This window comes from Urocampus carinirostris, chromosome 4 (genome assembly GCF_059441175.1).
Source record: "Urocampus carinirostris isolate Australia breed hairy pipefish chromosome 4, RoL_Ucar_1.0, whole genome shotgun sequence".
In the NCBI taxonomy this organism is placed as follows: domain Eukaryota; kingdom Metazoa; phylum Chordata; class Actinopteri; order Syngnathiformes; family Syngnathidae; genus Urocampus; species Urocampus carinirostris.
Window position 1 is genome coordinate 10,884,140 of NC_142352.1, and position 13,434 is coordinate 10,897,573.

The 13,434-nt window shown below is 42.1% G+C and overlaps 1 protein-coding gene and 1 pseudogene across 2 annotated transcripts in view; one reads left to right on the top strand and one right to left on the bottom strand.

Annotated features, from left to right (window-relative positions):
• coro2ba (coronin, actin binding protein, 2Ba) overlaps positions 1–13,434 on the top strand; it is a 78,964-nt gene that overhangs the window by 13,439 nt on the left and 52,091 nt on the right. The window lies entirely within an intron of this gene.
• LOC148366815 (U2 spliceosomal RNA) lies at positions 1,409–1,587 on the bottom strand (annotated as a pseudogene).

Below are 13,434 nucleotides of genomic sequence, written 5' to 3' on the forward strand. Positions count from 1 at the left end.
CCATGTGGCGGAAAGAAGCACTGCAGTACTGTCCTGTACTCGGAAAAAGGTGCACAATACAAAATCTAACTTACAACAATGTTTGGATATTTTTCCACATCCCGAATTTTTTTATCATATCTACCGTTTTTCGTAAGTTGAATGGTCGTACGTAGGGGATCGTCCATACTATCACTATTGGTTTTGCTATTACTTTAATTTAGGAAACAAAGTGAATGTTATTTCTCTTCTCAAAGACAAAAAACTGTCATATTTATCCCAAAACACTACTATTATTACAACTACCACCACTTCTACTACTAGTAGTAGTAGTAGTTGTAGAAGTAGTACTATTACTACTGCTATTGCCACTAATCATACTACTGCCACTATTATTGCTATAACTATTGCTATTATGTTATTTTAAAAAACAATATGAATTTATTTTTTCTTCTCATTGTTTTGTTTTAAACGTTTGTTTCCCAGAAAGAAATACATAAAATTAAATTTAAATGAGTAAAGTGAACAGCCAGTGAAACACATTTCATGGTTTTTACCCGGTTGAATAAAAAAAAGAGTAATTTTTACAAATTCCTGTAACCTATCGGCTCATCTTTACAGTCACTCCTATGTTGATTTAAGTGTTCTGTTGCCTTAAGATTGTGCTTTGCGCTTAAGGCCGAAGCAGCAGAATGAATCCTCTTAATCAATTAAGTGAGTGAGAGCAAGACCCTATATGAGAGAGGAAGAGTGACAGCAAGACACATAAGGAAAATTAGTGCACTTACACCCAAGAGGAGAATTAACCTGCACTAAAATAGATGACCTAGTGAATATGAAGTACAATGGCCTCAATTATGTCCCATACCTGCTAGCTATACAGAATGTTCCATTTCCTGTAAAAGTTTTGTTATACTGGACAGTGATGGTTGGCAACCATCCGTACCAGACTGTGGGACATTTGGTTCTGGACCACACAGATAAAAAATGCCTTCATTTTTTCCTTGGCTGGTTGGATCCCTTAACCACTAGGGTCGTAGGGCACCATTTCCTGTGCTGTGTCTAGGACAAGTACAGTTTTTCTTTACACTCACGTTTTTTTCAGCTTGGGTTCGCGTTACACTGAGGTTTTACAAGGATATATCACGCAATTGATCAATCAGTTGATATTCGACCAATTAACACATTTTGCTGAATTATTTTGATTAGAATTGGATGATTAGAATTAGATGCAGTGGGAATCGAAACCGGATCACGGCAGTGAGGGGGGGGAGGGGTTTTGAGGGTTATTATTCTATCTTCTTTATTCATTATCCATTATCCGTTATCGGTCAGTTCATAATACGCCACTAAGTCTAGGAGCCGGGACTCTTACTCTCAGCCAAAAGGCTAAGCTAAGGTCCTAGCCCTAAAGCCTTGCTGCGATCATTGCGAATGCACCGATCCCGGAGGTACTGCAATACCGGGCTGATGCTGTGGAGTGGACAGAGCAAGCTCTTATTCCATCTCCGAATTGCAAAAATCAATGATCAAGATCACCTTTGTAACAGCCGAATTTCATAATTGCGGCTAAATGCCAATACACAAGTCAAAAACTGTAGAAATGATCCCTAAGAGTATAGTCTACACCTTCATGATCATGGTATCTTCCCTGCCAGGTAAGAGCACCCAATCCTAGTCTTAATCTCGCTGGTATTGAAGGTGTCAAAGCAAAAGATGTTAGGTTTTATATCATCATCATTTTCACTCATGGAACCATGTTGTAAAATGTTGTTTTGGCTGAATTATTTCCCACAACACTCGATTACAACATAAAATTGAATCCCGTTTCCTATGTTGTCTGAATCTCCAGTTGTCTGGTGTTTAAACATGGGATTTGAGCTCATTATTATTAATATTATTGTACTTTTTATTATACTAATGTTATTATAAGGCCTCGAGTGTCATGATTACTGATGCGAGGCACCTGTGCCTGCTCCTTTGGCACCAACCGCCTCGGACTCTGATTGGCTCCCTGTCACTTTGTAAACCCCATCTTTCTGTCACATGTTGTCAGTCCGTCTACGAACCTCTGTTCACGCTAGGCAAGTTTTCCGACCCTGACTCACTCCTGTTCTGGCCCTCGTCTGTTTCGACGTATTTTCTGATCTCGACCACGATTTTTGCTCTCCTGTCCCGGCTACTGACCTGTTTTTTCCGCTCTCGACACCGCCATCGCTCGCCACGGAAATACCACTTCCTCGTCCGAGGAACCTGCTCCCCGCGACCAGCGATCTCTGGATTCTGTGTACAATCCTTTCCCTTCTTCCCAATAAAACTAAGAGAAACGCACGCAAGTGGGTCCTGTCTCCGTTCTGGTCTTGACAGCGAGAATATAGTCAGACATTTGAAAAAGGATGGCAACCACTGTTGTGCAATACAGCATAGCAAACGGACACAAAGCTCAAACTACAAATGATCTTGGTGTGTGTAATTGCGTGGGAGCTGTGAGAGCTGCTGCTTCTGCTGCTCCTGCGTAGGTTCTCCACTACAAGTGAAATAGCAAAAGGCCAGTGCCACTATTTCACTCCAGACAAAACTACCGTATTTTCTGTATTATAAGGCGCACCTAAAAACTCTAAATTGGCCAGAAAATTGAAAGTGCGCCTTATATACCGCAGAATCTGATGGATAAGATTGGAATTGCATGCTATTTTATGCGTGTGTCAGGGGACCGGACCAGATTGGAGGCAGGAGGCAGGAAGGGTGAACGCAATCGCGTAACGACGAATTACTTTTATTTAGCAAAATAAAAGTTGTCCAACACTCAGGGACAAAACAAAACATAAACAGGCTTACAGGCAACCAGGAACTCAGACTAGGAATACTCACAAAGGCTTTTACTCAGAACAGGCAAACACAGGATTCCTCAATTCAAACAGAACAGATTAATGCAGAACAGAGAACGCAATGAACCAGCCACCGGCAATCCCCAAAACCTGCCTTTAAGAAGCACACACGCAAATTAGAAGATCTGCTACAGCCGGTGCCCAGGGGGCGGGGCCAACCGGTCGCCACGGCGACCATGCTGGACATGACATATACCTGTGCAATGATTCATCATATAAAAAACAATCGCTAAACATTGGATGGTTCGGGAATCTAACCCAGGTCGCAGCAGTGAGAGCACTGAAACCACATAAGTGATACAGATATGAAAAAGCATTTAATTTAATCGCATCATCACACTATATTTTCGGTGCAAGATACACTGATTTGCATAGTGCATTTTGTTTCGCATTCTGATAGGTTAAACAGTCTCTAAATAGCTGAGAATGGAGAAAACAGTCTTTCAACAAAATACCATACCAGCTCTTTTATATACATTGAGATAGGCGGATCGATCCAAATCCCAATGTTATCGGTACTACGCAAGTACTTGGATCGGATCGATACGATTGTACTACTTTACTCCTCCACCAATTTCCAGTGTTTGACAATTAGGCACACTTTTAGCAACTCTCCCTTCCTGGTCTGATGCTGTATCTTTCCTGCCAGGCAGAAAAGAGGGCCAAAACTATGTGCCGTCGGTAGCAAAAGCTAACAATGAGAGGCAAAATGGAAGTCCTGCATCGTGTGGACTTCTTTACAAGTACGGAAAAGGACAATACCTGGTGTGATTTGTTTGGTGAAGTGGCCTGCTACTGTGGCAACACCACAAATTTAAATAAACACACAAAAGAGAAAAGCTGCAAACATGTTGCTTTCCCTGAAAGAAAACCTGTAAATATGTAGTCTCGATGGCAACAGAGCCATTGAGAGACATGTAAAACTTTATTGGAATTTCTTATTTTATTTTCAAAATATTCTTCAGTGGAAGGTACTTTAATACTCTGTTTGACATTGTGATACAGTATTTGTAATTCTGTAACTACTTTGGTTGGACTTTTGGCTTTTGTTCTAAAACAGTTTTAATAGAAGTAATAATATATATATGTATATATTCTTATACTGTTTAAGAATGCAAAGTAATTATTAAAAAATTATTGGGCTGTGTTTGTCGAAATTATAAATTAACTCAAACGGGAGGATTCAAAGTATTCAACGATCTTGTCATTTCCAAGCAAAGCGTATTTCTTGATCAGTATCGATCAATACTACCATGTGTTTACCTGGATTGGATCAATAACGTGATTCCCAGCATCGCCCAACCCTAACATACATGTTAAACTGCAGCATTATTGATGCACAGGTGAAGAAGAGGATGGACTATCTAACCAATTAGAATGCAGAACAAAATCCACTCTGTAAATCAATGTTTCTGGGCACTGCGATCAAAAATATTCGCAGGGCTTCAATTCCTGTTGTATATAATATTGTTTAATTTTGGTAGGCAACACTTATCGACTTAGTGCCCTACTTTATCCATGAACAAACATGGTAGCTCATACTGTAATTTCATTTTCATGCGCCTTATAGTCCGATGCGCCTTATGTACGAAAAAGTGATGACAAAAGACTATTTTTAGTAATGTGCCCTATAATCCAGTGTACCTTATAGTACCTTATACCTTAAAACGGTAATTCTGATCATTCGTCTTGCAAAACAATCATGCATCGCGAAAAATGAAAAAAAGGGAATTGCACTGGGGTATTGCAGCTGAGTTGATGAGTGGGAGGAGCAGGCGGGGATGGAAAATAGCTGCTTTCAAAACTCCGCCTGCCAACAGTAGAAGTCACCTTGGGCAGCGTGCAGCACAAGCGCGACAGTAGCATGCTGACAGAGTCAAATGACCCTCTATCCTGCAGCGCATGGCAACCATGTTGTACTCAGGAATCCGATTGCTCCTCTGCATTGACCATAGTAGCCGAATTATTAAGTAAGGTCCACCTAAAACCCCCAAATTGGTCAGAAATTTGAACGTGCACCTTATAATCCGGAGCGTCTTCTCATCTCATCTCATTAGCTAAACCGCTTATTCTCAGTAGGGTCGCGGGGGTGCTGGAGCCCATCCCAGCAATCATCGGGCAGTGGGCAGGGGACACCCTGAACTGGTTGCCAGCCAATCGCAGGGCACACGGGGACAGACAACTCGCTCGCTCATTCACTCCTAGGGACAATTTGGACCGGCCAATTCACCTGAAATGCATGTTTTTGGAATGTGGGAGGAAACCGGAGTGCCCGGAGGAAACGCACGCAAGCACGGGGAGAACATACAAACTCCGCACAGGAAGTCTGGAGCTGGATTTGAACCCACGCAGGGTGTTCCCAAGACATGAACTGTGCCGCACATGCGCTAACCACTGCGCCGCCGTGCTGCACCCGGAGAGTCTTATTGGAAGATAAATTTGGAAATGCATACTGGTGTGTTATCATATTTGTACTATTATTTATTGATCCATCAAATATATTGCTGATCATATTTGCATAACAATGTTCGCAACGGGAATCGAAACTAGACAACAAAGGTGAGAAAGCCCAAACCTAATCCCCTGGCATTGTGTTTGCTCTGTAGCGAATATGGGTGGCAAACGAATTATTCTAACAAACAATTTATCGACCAATTTAATTAAAGAGCCGAGTTTATTCTTTTCAAAACTCGTCTCGCCTTTTTGGAGATCTACATACGTTTTTATATCATTAATTCAGGAAATTGGATAAAATCTCATCTCATCTCATCTCATCTCATTAGCTAAACCGCTTATCCTCAGTAGGGTCGCGGGGGTGCTGGAGCTCATCCCAGCAATCATCGGGCAGTGGGCAGGGGACACCCTGAACTGGTTGCCAGCCAATCGCAGGGCACACGGGGACAGACAACTCACTTGCTCATTCACACCTAGGGACAATTTGGACCGGCCAATTCACCTGAAATGCATGCTTTTTGGAATGTGGGAGGAAACCCACGCAAGCACGGGGAGAACATACAAACTCCACACAGGAAGGAGCTGGATTTGAACCCACGCAGGAGGTTCCCATGACTTGAACTGTGCCACACTTGCGCTAACCACTGCTCCACCGTGCTGCCCTTGGATAAAATCTTGTTTAGTCATTCTGAAGGGTGGCTACACACACTTTAGGTGAATCCTTCTTACCGTTTTTGATAGTTCAATATACTTTAATCAAGACAAACACACTCTTGGATTTATGGACTTTTTGTTTATTAATCATCAACTGAAGAAGCTCTTGAATAGAACTCAAAATAATAATAAGAAAATAAAACAAAGACAATTAGAAGTGGAGAACTTAAACTGGTACCATTTGGATAGACAACAATGTTGGCTTGATTATTAAGTTATTGTATTTTGACTGAATTCCCCTTTTAACGTCACACCAATACCTAGTTGCAATGAGATGTTCTGCCAAGTTTTGCTTCGATGAAGATGACGGCCTAGTCTTTATGTCCTCGGCTGTAGAGCGATAAGGAATCCTGGTAGGCTTGAGAGCCGGTTAGCACGAGGACCACAGGATGCAGAGTGTTGAAGGAGAGGTCGACTGCTGGTGGCTTGAGAACTCTCTGAGGTTGCTGCCTTTGTCCCACCGGTTTGGCTTGTAGCTTGATCAAGCTTGGTTGCTGACTTGGTAAGGTTCTCTGGCTGCTTGATGAGCTGAGACTTAGTCAGGACCGGCCAGGATTTTGATCCTGTTCTTCTAGGATATGCCATCTTGCCTTCTGGCTGGCCAGAATCAGACTGCTCTTGCGAGGTGAGATGTGTTCTATCTCTGGGGGTCCAGTCTTCTGGGAGGGGCCGACCCCCTGTGGTGGAGTTGTCACGGCAATCTTTGATCCGCAAATGCAGCTAACGCCCCCCCCTCCACAACATCACATTCGAGCAGTCAGATAACCTCTATGTGATTGACTTAAAACACAGTATTCACTTCACATGTCTTCACAATGTTCGATCATTTTCTGACATTGCGAAACGGAATTCCGACCAAACGTTGAATACTCTACACTCCCAGCAATTTCTTGCGGGATGGATTAAATCATTCGGCCCACGGGTGGTATGCTTGACACTCGTGGTTTAGATCACAGGTGTCAAACAGGCGGCCCGCGGGCCAGATCAGGCCTGCTAAGGGATTGAATCTGGCCTGCGAGACAACACTCAGAGAAGCGCAAGAGAAAAACAAGCTGCAGGTTGGAATATGTCAACTTGGTGTTGCCAAAGCCAGGTGCCTCGAACAAAGACGTTGTACTTGTATTTCTCTCTCTCTCTCTCTCTCTCTCTTTTCCACCCCTTTTCTCCCACTCTCTGTCTCTGTCTCTTTCACTCTGTCTCTCTTTTTCTCCTTTGTTGCTCTTTGTTTCTTTCTCTCTCTGTCATTTTAACTTAATTTGCTCTAACTTCCTTTTTTCCTTTTCTCTCTTTTCTCTTTCTCTCTTCCTACCCTTTGCGCTTTGTTTTCTCTTGTTTCTCCCTCTGCCTTTTTATTTTTAATTTCTTTCTTACTCTCCCTTCTTTTCCCCCTCTCTCATGACTTTTTATCTCTTTTGTTTCTCACGCTCTCTCCCTCTCTCTTTTTCTTTCTTTGTCCTGCCCGCTCTCCTTTTCCCTCCCCCTTTCTCTTACTTCTTTATCTCTCTTTTTCTTTCTCTTTAATCTGCTAGTCCGGCCCCCGACAGAACATTTGTTCTATCGTGTGCCCCCCGTGTTAAAATGAGTTTGACACCTTTGGATTGTAAGTGCAGGAAGTCTCATTCTCCTTGGTCCTCCATAAGAGAGATTTTCATACTACTAGTAAAAATTGTACCTTTCAGCCAGAATAAACGATCGAATTAATCAGCCAAATGTTTAGAAAACAATTCATTGATATCAAGATTATTCTTTGTGTCAAAGAAATTACTTTCGCCAACATTTTAAATATGAGCAACCATGTTCAGCAAGATTGTACTTTGCCGTCTTGTGTTCCTGTGGCAAACTTGGTAGTGCTACAAATGTAGGTCAACGCTTGTTTAATTCCTTGGCCTTTGACTTCGGAGAAGGCCTCACTGGGTTGAGTTGTCTGTGAGGCAGACGTGAAGTTAAGCTCTTTAACCTTTTTAAGACTCAACTGGACTTTATTTAAAACAGGGGCGCGCACACTTTTTCAGTACGCGAGCTATCCACAAAATGACATAGTCAAAACTATGCACCAACTAAAAAAAAGCGTGGTATTCAAAAAAGTGTTTTTAATTTTGCTGATTTAACTTCTTTCACGGGGCAGCACGGCGGCGCAGTGGTTAGCGCTTGTGTCATGGGAACCTGTCGTGGGTTCAAATCTAGCTCCAGACTTCCTGTGCGGAGTTTGTATGTTCTCCCCATGCTTGCGTGGGTTTCCTCCGGGCACTCCGGTTTCCTCCCACGTTCCAAAAACATGCATTTCATGTGAATTGGCCGGTCCAAATTGTCCCTAGGTGTGAATGAGCGAATGAGTGGTCTGTCCCTGTGTGCCCTGCGATTGGCTGGCAACCAGCTCAGGGTGTCCCCTGCCCACTGCCCAGAGATGGCTGGGATGGGCTCCAGCCCCCCGCGACCCGAATGAGGATAAGCGGTACGGCTAATGAACTTCTTTCACTTGTTTTATCTCAGGAAGATATTCTTCAAACCAGGATTTCTTTTTTACCTTAAACATATGGTGGGAATTTGGTAGTCATAAAAATAATACATTAAAAGAGTAAACGTTTTTGCAAATGGAACTTTACATTTTTCAGTGAGAAAGGAAGCACATGCTTTGATATTGCGTTGATGATACATTTTAACATACTTTAAAATCTCAAGTGCTCCCCATCTGAGAACCACTGGTCTTTTGATATACCGTAAATCCCGCACTATAGAGCGCACCTGATTATAAGCCGTACCCACCACATTTTAAGAGGAAACCCGATTTTGTGCATAAACAAGCCGCACCTGTATATAAGCCGCATGCGCCCACATTTAAAAATGTAACACAAACACAAAATTAACCCCAACCCTACTTCAAGTCCCGCGATTGAAACTAAATGTCCTTCATTAAAGTCCACAGTTCAAAAATCACTGCCGGCAATATGAACGGAAAATGATACCGGTACTTAAGGTTTGATGCAGACCTACAGAGTCCGGGTCCCGTTGAAAGTAATCCAAGGAAAAAAGTGTATATTTCCAAAGGTAAGGGTGGGAAAAATATATCAAATGAACACATTTACTCACGCAACTCCAACTTTTTAACCCCCTCTTCTTTCCTTGTCTGTCCCTCACCTGTAGCGGTCCCCACTTAAACTCGGCACCCCGCGTTTGTTCCGCCCCTCATTTTTCGTTCACACGTGCAAAGCATATCAGAATAAGTGTCTAAAATAAATACAAATAAATACATTACAAAAATATACAGTTGCAAATACATATTATACATTGGTTACACATATTTACAAAGAAAGACGGTACACCGAGAGAGTTTTCTAAGCTTCAATAATAATAATATAGCTTTGACAGGGCAGTTAATGGTAGCAACACTCGAGAGCCGCTAGCGGCCGTTAGAAAAATTACATAAATTGGCCGCATCACTGAATAAGCCGCAGGGTTGAAAGTTAGGGAAAAAAGTAGCGGCTTATAGTCCGTAATTTACAGTAAATAACCTTGCCATTATCGTGAGTTTTGCGATTAAATAGAGGATGAAATGGTGGAGCGGGTTAATATTGCTGCTGTAATTAAAAAAAAGAGGAGAGAGAGAGAGAACACGGTGTGAGTTGGCGGACAATAAGCGGTAGGTGGGCAGATTTCTACCGGTTAGGTCTGTCAGAGAAACCATCCATCCATCGATTATCTGCACCGCTTATCCTCAGTAGGGTCGCGGGGGTGCTGGAGCCCATCCCCGCTATCTTCAGGCTGTGGGCAGGGGACACCCTGAATTGAGCACACAGAGACAGACAACTCCCTCGCTCATTCATATCTAGCCAATTAACGTGACATAAATGTTTTTGGAATGTGGGAGGAAAACCCACGCAAGCACAGGGAGAACATGCAAATTCCACACAGGAAAGTTTGATCCTATGACCTCAGAACTGTGCAGCACACGCGATAACCTCTGCGCTACCGTGTTGCAGCGAGAGAAACCATTATTCTTTTTTATAACCCAAATTTTTGGCTTCTAAATGAAACTGTGGAGCTGGTTTGCATGTGCTACCTTATGCAAGCTCAAAGTGAGATAGAGGAACCCCAAATGGTGTTCCCAAAGTCTTTGGCTAGGAAGCCAGTCGAGTTTTCCCCATCAACTCACATTTTTTTACCCGTTGTGCTCGTTGTCAGTTTTTTGTCAGCGGAGCAAAGTCACAATTCCAACACATTTCTAATATAAGGATTTCTTTAGCTTTAATTTGCTCTACACTAAAGACACAAATCTATTCAGAAGGCTTCCTGACTTAAGTTTGTGGTCTCTCTTGGGAACATTTAATGGAGCAAAAGTGCCAAACTGTGCCTTCTGTTCAAACTAGTTTCCGTCCACTTTGTGGATTTCAAAAAGTGCAGAATACATTCCCAGCCAGCTAATGGCACAAAAGGGTGTCAAGCAGGGGTCGGAACTTATGGCTTGCAAACCAGATATGGCACTTTCCATGAGTACATCTGCACTGTTCATTTTACCTGTGAAAAGTGATGGGTCCCAGGGACTCGCATGCTCAATAATCTATGGGTCCCAACAGAGATCTATGGGTCCCCAAAATTTTGTGTCATCGCGGTTGAAATTGTAAATCGGCGACAAATATATAATATAAATCTATATATTCATTCAGTTGTAATCATTACAGTTTATTGGTAATACAAATCAGTTATCACGTCAAGATTTTTAAGTACACAGCAATATTGTACATTATACAAAATAATGTTGCTGAAATATTAGTCATTATATTCATGCAGTTTTAATCATTACAGTTAATTGGTAATACAAAGCACTTCAGATTTTTCAGTTCATATATTCTTCGTGGTTTGCTGTCCCGCCACAGTTGTAATGCCTACTCAAGGTCCAATCCATTATCATCCTCCTCATGGCGTAACCAGGAATATAATTTAGTCAATTTTGGCAGAAAAGTCCTTTTCTTGCTAGGAGTATTCTTTTGTTTATTTTCTTTCGTCGAATCGTTCGCTTCAACACACGTGTTTTCCTTGCCTTCGCGATCTTCCGAAGAATTTCTCTGCTGTTTTTTGGTGCATGAATTGTTGCCATTGTTATCACTTTCTGCATTTTGTTTCGACTTATTACTGACACTGAAGAAATTATCAATTTTGTGTTGATTTTCACCTAAGACTTACAACATTGGTACTCATTGCCTCCCTGCTTGGCGCTCGGCATTAAGGGTTGGAATTGGGGCGTTTGGTCACCTAATTACTCCCAACACAGCAGTTGGGTCTAAAATGGCGGCACCCTGTTTGGCTGCGGCTGCATCGGCTCGCTACAGTTCAACTGCACGGGTCAGGTGTATCGACATTTCGTTCTGTGTGCATGGTTACAAAGAATGACAATAAAAAAGTAAATTCTATTCTATTCTATTCTAATACTAACTGTTTTTTTTCGGAGGCATACTTAACCTTCACCTTCACTCGACGACAACCACCACAACAATGACGTAATCTCGAAGCAACGAGAGCTCGTTTGCCGAGATCGGCGTGCAGATGAAAACTCGAACCGCGAGACCTAAACAACAATGACGGATCTGCCTGACGAAAAGTTTGGAGTGCGGTAAATCTTTGTTACAAAAAGTAATCGGGTAATAATGTCAATTTTGTGGTAAAAAGTTGCGTCCCGGGGACGCACGTTGATTTGACACTATGCGTCCCCAGCAAAAATGATGCGTCTAGGACGCAGGGACGTGGGCCAACGAGAACACTGACATCTGGCTCGGAGATGATACACGGACTGGGCCTGGGCGATATTACAAAAACTGGCATCACGATAAAATGTTTCCTTATCAGTCGATATCAATAATTATCACATTTTTTATTTCTTTCACATTTTAAGTTTATTTTTACTTCCGGACTGAAAGTTGACAAAACCGAATGCTGCTTTAACCATGGTGACAATCTACTACACAGTAGGGGTGCATGATTAACCGAAATTTTATTAGCATTGCTATGGGATTGACTGGCAACCAGTTCAGGGTGTCCCCTACCCACTGTCTGAAGATAGCTGGGATGGGTTCGAGCAACGCCACGACCCTACTGAGGATAAGTTGTGCCAAGAAATATTAGGATAGTGAAAAATATTAATATAGTGATTTTATGCTTGTAACCGCAGTTTTTTGTTTTTTTGTTAGTGAAAATGGTGAAAGTAAGAAAAGGTCTGTTCAAAATACTGTCATGAAACGGAACGGGACTGTCTTGAAACGGGTCGGGAAGCAGGAAGTAGGAACTCATTTGCGTAGACGATCTGTCACTTTAATTGTGAAAGAAAAGTTGTCCAACACACAAACGGACCAAAAACAAAACAAAGCAGGCTCAAATGCAGGCAAAACTACAGACTAGGCATTTAACAGGATTAAAGAGAATTTGCCGGAATCACACAGAATGTTACACCGAAGTGCAACAAAGTCCCAACAAGCACAACAAGCATAAACAGGTTCAAACAAGTGTAAACAATGATCTGGCAACGGGCAGTTTCAAAAGGCACGTTTATGAAACCTATAGGAGTAATCGAGAAAAAACAGGTCAGCCGGTGCCAAGGGGGCGGGGCCAGCTGGGCGCCATGACAACCGTGCAGGACATGACAAATACAGTCAAAACCCCATCCCAAACCCCACAAAAAATTAAAAAAGAAGACTTTATTAGAGTGTCATTGAAATGCATTGAAAAGCACTTGCACGCGCCTCAAAAGGAGCTTGACTGAGGCTGCAATGATGACTTAAGCCAGAAGATGGCGTCAGTGAGTAGAACATTTCCAAAGTCCAGACAGCACCTTTGACATAAGTTCTGAGATAAGCAGAAATAGCTAACGATAGAGCAAGGTTTTGTTTTTTTTGTTTTTTGTTTTTGCAATGCACACAAAATTCACAACCGAGCAAAGCTTTTAAAATCCTTTCGTGAAGTTTGAATGACCCTGCTAGAAGAGGAAATTCAGATTACAATATTAAATCCAGTTAATCCTCTGTTTTCTTGCCAGTCCAAAAAGGGCAGATAAGAGACACACGCAAATGGAGAAAAAACAAATGGCTAGACTAAATGAGAGACGGTGGGTAATATTAGTGAAGAAGGCACAGAAAGATTTTTCCTCATTTGAAGGAATTTTTATCTGATGAGCTCAGTCACAAATTGGTCTGTAAAACTGTACATGTCAAATGAAATGGCTGGAGTGGATTTCCATATGAGATAGAGAAAGTCTCTGTTTCTTTGGTTCTTAACTGTGTATATAATATGATTCACCACATGCTAAATACATTTCCTCCGAGTGACTGGAACAAATGGAGAACACACTTAAAGGAACGGTTTTCTGCATTTCTCTTTTGGGTGAAGGTTTTATAATTGCATCCGTGGAGTTTAC